Source organism: Magnolia sinica, chromosome 19, assembly GCF_029962835.1.
Source record: "Magnolia sinica isolate HGM2019 chromosome 19, MsV1, whole genome shotgun sequence".
In the NCBI taxonomy this organism is placed as follows: domain Eukaryota; kingdom Viridiplantae; phylum Streptophyta; class Magnoliopsida; order Magnoliales; family Magnoliaceae; genus Magnolia; species Magnolia sinica.
Window position 1 is genome coordinate 62,017,615 of NC_080591.1, and position 5,908 is coordinate 62,023,522.

The 5,908-nt window shown below is 41.7% G+C and overlaps 1 long non-coding RNA gene across 2 annotated transcripts; it reads right to left on the reverse strand.

Annotated features, from left to right (window-relative positions):
- Positions 1 to 214: 214 nt before the first annotated feature.
- On the reverse strand, positions 215 to 2,917 carry LOC131234922 (uncharacterized). 2 transcript variants are annotated; one of them, XR_009165840.1, is made up of 3 exons: positions 2,734 to 2,917; positions 2,479 to 2,629; positions 215 to 910 (listed from the first exon to the last, which is right to left on the reverse strand). It is a non-coding gene; the product is annotated as an uncharacterized LOC131234922 (long non-coding RNA). The 2 variants fall into 2 exon arrangements; XR_009165839.1 differs by having other exon boundaries at positions 2,479 to 2,917.
- Between the last annotated feature and the right edge of the window lie 2,991 nt (positions 2,918 to 5,908).

The window sequence follows — 5,908 nt, forward strand, 5'->3', positions numbered from 1 at the left end:
ATCTCTAGTGTGGTCCACTTGCTTCTTGATCTAAGAAAATGGATGGACTGCGTGGATAAATAGATACATCAAGGTGGGCCTCACAGGAGTTGTGGCCGGACAATTATTGTCCGAGTAGATTCGAACGCAATCCGCTTCCGTTTAATTTAGGTTAATATATGCCATGTGTATTATTTATTAGTGCTTGTGTGTCAAGGGTCATAGGCAACCAGAGTATCAAATAACTCCTCTCAAAACTATTTTCAAGATTCAAATGATAAATGAAGAATAACCCAAACCAGCCAGGCTTTTACATTACATAGTATAACTCTTCCAATAAGCAATCATACACATAAATAAAATATTCCAAGCTCTAATCAACCTCTATTACTTAACATACTTGAGGGAAATGAATGATGGGTGTAATAGAAGCCAGTTTTGGAACTAGAATATGGTAGAGCCCCGTGGCATGAACACATCAATCAGGACTGTCCATCCAGTGGGACCTATAATGGATGACCCATGTATATAAAAAATCACACGTACAAACAATCCGAGATATCATTTTTTTTTTTTTTCAACATCAACCGGTTTTATTTATCATATTTGGATGTCAATGATCAGATGGCTAGGATCATCTTATTTATGTCTACTTAAGGTGGACCATCGTGAATGATAAATCTCCTTGCCAAGTATACTGCAGCTACATGGCTCTACCATATTCAGGTTCTACTAGCCCTACTGTGAGATGAAATCATGCCTATCTAAATTCCTTTCTCAGAACATTCCCAGTTCCATGGGCAAGAATCGCCTTCGGAGTGCCCCCTGTTCGTCCTTTCACCTTTCGAGTCGGATTTCCAGCTGAGTTCTCATCATTGTACCTCCTATTTCCTATAGAGGTTGTTGTCTCGAAAGCTTCGTTGTCTATGGCCTGTTTTTTTTTTTTTTTTTTACAAAGCTTTATTTATTACGAGGAATGCTGTGGTACTTCATGAAGTGCACTTCAGAAAATCAGTGTACATGTGTTGTTTTGTGTATTGATCATGGATGTTGATTTAGTGGGCCATGAGGTGGATGGGTCATCCTCCTATTCATATTTGGGGATTTGGACTGACCCATTCTCTCCTTAGTCGAGTCGCGGCTCCTTAATTTGAGTCAGGGAGCGAGTTGTCCGAGTTGACTCGGATGAGTCGTCAATCCATGTTCACGACAGTTTTGACGATTGGATCATCGTCCAATTACTCCTATTTCATTCAATGTCCATCCATGTGATGACCCACCAGACCAACCTTTCTTTCCCTATGAATTACATTCGTGAAGGAAAATGATCAAGTGCAACCGTTTCACCACAATTGTGGTGCAAATGATCTATGTGGGCTCCATCATGATGTGTTGATGACATCCACTCGGACTGTTATGCACTCCCTCTCCCTTCCAACTATTCTTGCTCATGTGGCCCACTAGAATCATGAATTGGCTTCAATTTTGGGGCATGGCCAAAAAGGGATTGTGTGCATGATGATCGAAGCGGATGTCATGAACGCATCCCAGTGGGGCCCACAAAACTCGTTTGCACTATAATTATAGTGAAAATGTTTCCTTGCATCATGACCCATATGACAAATGACACACGCAAATATATGGAAAATGGTACTATTAGATCAACCTCATGGGAACTTCTCATTAGGTCGAGCTGTGTGGGCCCCACTGTGATGTGTGTTGAATATCTATCCCATCAGTCAGATGTACCATTCCATGGTCGGCCATGGGCTTAAAACTCAAGTCAATGTATGACTTGGGTGAGCCACACCATATACAACAGTTGAGATGGGTTATCCTCCCATTAAAACATTCATACTCGTTTATTGGGCCCATCGAGATATGGTTCACAAATCCAGACCATCCATCATGTGTGTCGCATTTGGATGAGGGGCCAGTCCAAGTTTCGGCTGCATTTAAAACTCAGATGGGCCCCACCAGGTACTTTTATATATTTTAGGCATGTCTTCACATGGTTTTAGATGGTATGGCCCACCTGAGTTCCGATTTTTGTACACACACAATGGATGGGCTGGAATTGTGAACCCCATCTCTGTGGGCCCAATAAATGATTATGAATGTTTTAATGGGAGGGTAACCCCTCTCAACGGTTGTATATGGTGTGGCCCACCCAAGTCATGGATTCACTTGATTTTTAAGCCCATGGTCCGCCATGTAATGATGCATCTGACTGATGAAGTAGATGTTCGACACACACCCACCATGGTGGGGCTCACATAGCTCGACCTCATGGAAAGTTCCCATGAGGTCGACCTCAATACCATTTCCATGTATACACACACACCGGCACTCATGCCGTAATTGGATTTCACCACCTATGGATACTAGAACCAAGACCTCGTGTTGAAATTTCTGAGAGTCAATCACGGAGGCAAGGATTCAAATCCCAATATTGCGAAATAATTGAAATAAAGGATTGAGAAAAAGATAATTGCTTACTTCCCAGATGAAGCTATTGGTGATGTCTTGCAATGGCCATTTTTCGAACAGTGTAATAGTGTTCGGATCCGTTGCCGCCTCAGGTGAAAGCTCAAGCACCATGTTTCTGCCTGCTTTGATGCCAGATGATTCCATTCAAGACGCTTTGATTCTGGCAAAATGGTAGGATAGGAGCTGTGAGATGAGGTGTTTGTGTTTTTTTCCCAGAGGCGGTAAAACGTGGTAATTAAAGGAATGTGGTGTGTTTGTGTAGACCATTTGCAATTTGCAATGATGAAAGAACGGTAGCGTTTCACTCCTCTGGATTGATGAATTCACTTTCATTCAAATTCAAACTTTGGCGTTTCAACGGTAGAAAGACTTTGATGCTCCGGTAGTTTGTGATGGTTGATACACAGGCACTATCGAATTGAACATGTAACATACAAACGACATAAAAATAAACCGTCCAGATTGTGGGGCCCATTCTGGATGGATCAAAGGAAAAATGGATTTATTTGATTGACTAATTAGCTAGGGAATTAATGATGACCTAGTAGACGCTTAAAATGGAAGATATCCATTGGTTGGATTTCAGCAAACAAGTATCCATTGATCATATATTAGAAATATTCAATGGGGTGGTGACCTAACTACAGTGGGTCCCACAATTTGAGCTGTTTAATTGAGCGCGGATTGGAGACGCGGATTTCTCGCGGAAGCCTTTCCCACAATTAATGTTTATGAGATGGAATGCTAAGTGGGGCCACCTTGATATTTTTGAGAAATCTACTCCATCCATCCGTTTTTTCAGATCAGTTTAAGGCTATTTGAACAAAAATTAGGTGGATCAAAAACTCAAGGCAGCCACATGAGAGGGAAAACTAGAGAACGAGTTATCTACCATTGAAACCTTCCTAGGCTACTCCTTCATGTTTATATGCCATCCAAACCATTTATAAGGTCATTCCCACTGGAATGAAATGAAAACAGAAAATACTTATACCGATACAAAACCTTCATGGCTATACAAATGTTTCAACGGTGATCATTGATACCCCACTGTTTCCTCTCGTATGGCTACCTTGAATTTTGGAACTATTGGATTTTTAGTGTTTAATATTAAAATGATCCGAAAAAAAAATGGGCTGATGCCCTACAATGATCTGACAGAATGGATGGATGGCCTGGATAAAACACATAAAGCGTAATGGGGCCTATAGAGCACTAATCAATAGAACTGAGCATTTTTGACTCGATCTGACTTGTTCCGAACCGAACCGACCGCCTGAATCGGTTTGGATCGAGTAGGGTCATTTAGATCCGATTGTTTTTCAGATTGAGATCGGGTAGTGGTCAATCCAGACCGATCCGATCCAAAAACCCGATCTGAATGGATCCGGACCGATCCGATCCGGCCAAATCTGGAGTGAAAATCAATACTTTTACTTTTTCCTATGGTGTGGTCCACTTGAGCTTTGGATATGCATCAATTTTGGGTTCAACAACTAAAATAATCTAAAAAAACAAATGGACGGCGTGGATACACCACATGCATTCACGGTGGGCCCCAACAGAGTTCACTCACATATGAGAATGAGTTACTTGCACGGCACGTCAACAGGCGGGCAACAGCTGTTTACTTGCTTTGCACGTCAATACGGTAGGTTGTGAGAGTATGTATTAAAGTGGCTTAACCAAGTTACTTGGGCCCCACCATGATGTATGTTTTGTATCCAACCTTCCATCCATTTGGAGAGATCATTTCAAGGCAATATCCAAAGAATGAATGAAATCCAAAGCTCCAGTGGACCCCAATATAGAAAGTTCTATGGACAGTGACGCCCACCATTAAAAACTTTTAAAGGCTACAAAAGTTTTAGATTAACCTGGTATTTGTGTTTTCCCTTATTTCTTTATTTTTCAACTTTTGAACAGGTTGGATTTCAAATAAACATTACGGTGGGCCTTAGGATAGTTTCAATGGTGGGAATCATTCTCCCCACTTTTTTCTGTGATGTGGTCTACTACAGATTTTTATCTACATCATTATTTGGCTCATGCCCTAAAATGATATCTCAAAATTGATGGACGGTGTGGATATAACACATACAGCGTAGTGGGGCCCACAGAACTTGGTGATGTTACTTCAGTAGCCTGCCCGATGGGACAACACATGCAGCAAGCATTTATACAAATTTTTTATAGTCATGTGGGGCCCACCTTGATGTATATATGTTATCTAAGCCGTTCATCCATTTTGACATATCAATTTAGGCGTTGAACAAAAAATTATGATACATTGAAGATTGAAGTGGACCACACCATATGAAATGATCCGAATAGTGTCCAACCCGATCCGACTCGGATTTCCTCACCGAGTCAGACTCGGATCGGGTCAAATAAATCAAGCATCGGATCTGTCTGAGTCAAGTGACGTGGACTCGGTCTCGGATCAGATCGATTTCGGGTCCGCCTGTTAGAATTTCGGATCTGACCGGGTTAGGCTAAATCCGGTCCGACCAGGACCGATGCCCAGCTCTAATGACAAGCTCGCTGTATGGATGGACGGTTTGGAAATAACACATACCTCATGATGGGACCCAAAGAACTTGCTGATGTCACTCAGCCCATTCCCATCCACGATATCAACGGACACGGATTAGCTACTGACAGGAGACTTGCTACTGAAGTGACGTCACTAAGTTCTGTGGGCCCAACCATGATGTATGTTTTGTATCTATCCTGTTAATAAGATCAGAAAGAGATGGATGAAGGGAAAAAACAAATATTATCTTGATCTAAAATTTCATTGGCTCCCAATAACTTTTCAACGGTAGATGTTCACTTCACTTTGTTTCTGATGGTGTGCTCTACTTGAGGATTGGATACACTTCATTTTTGGCATAAAACCTTAAAATTATACGTTAAAAGAGATGGACAAAGGGGATAAAATGCATGAATAACAGTTAGGCGCACAGAGTTTACTCAGTGCATACTGAGTTAACTCAGTACGCAATCCGCCTCCCCATGACCCTACCTATATACGAAGGATCCCGTCAGGGGGTCTATTGGGCAGCCCACTGTCAAAGTATATATCTTATTCATGCCGTCCATCTACTTTGAATGATTATTTCAGGGTATAAGCCCAAAAAATAAGTAGACCTAAATGTACAAGAAGTAGTGGGGATTAAACTCCTACCATGGCTTAGGGTGATGTATATTTGCCATCCAACCTATTCATAACCCTAAAATGATCTTTCAAAATGGATGGATGATGCGGATAAAACATATACATCATGTGCGGTGAGCCCCACGGAGACCATAACAAGACCTTTCCATCTCTAATTGGTCCTGGTGAGGTAGTACCCAATCAGCGTCCGTTTAATTTGGGTCAAGAATCCTCTACACCACTCCATCAAACACCCAAGCTTATGGGCCCACCATGTTG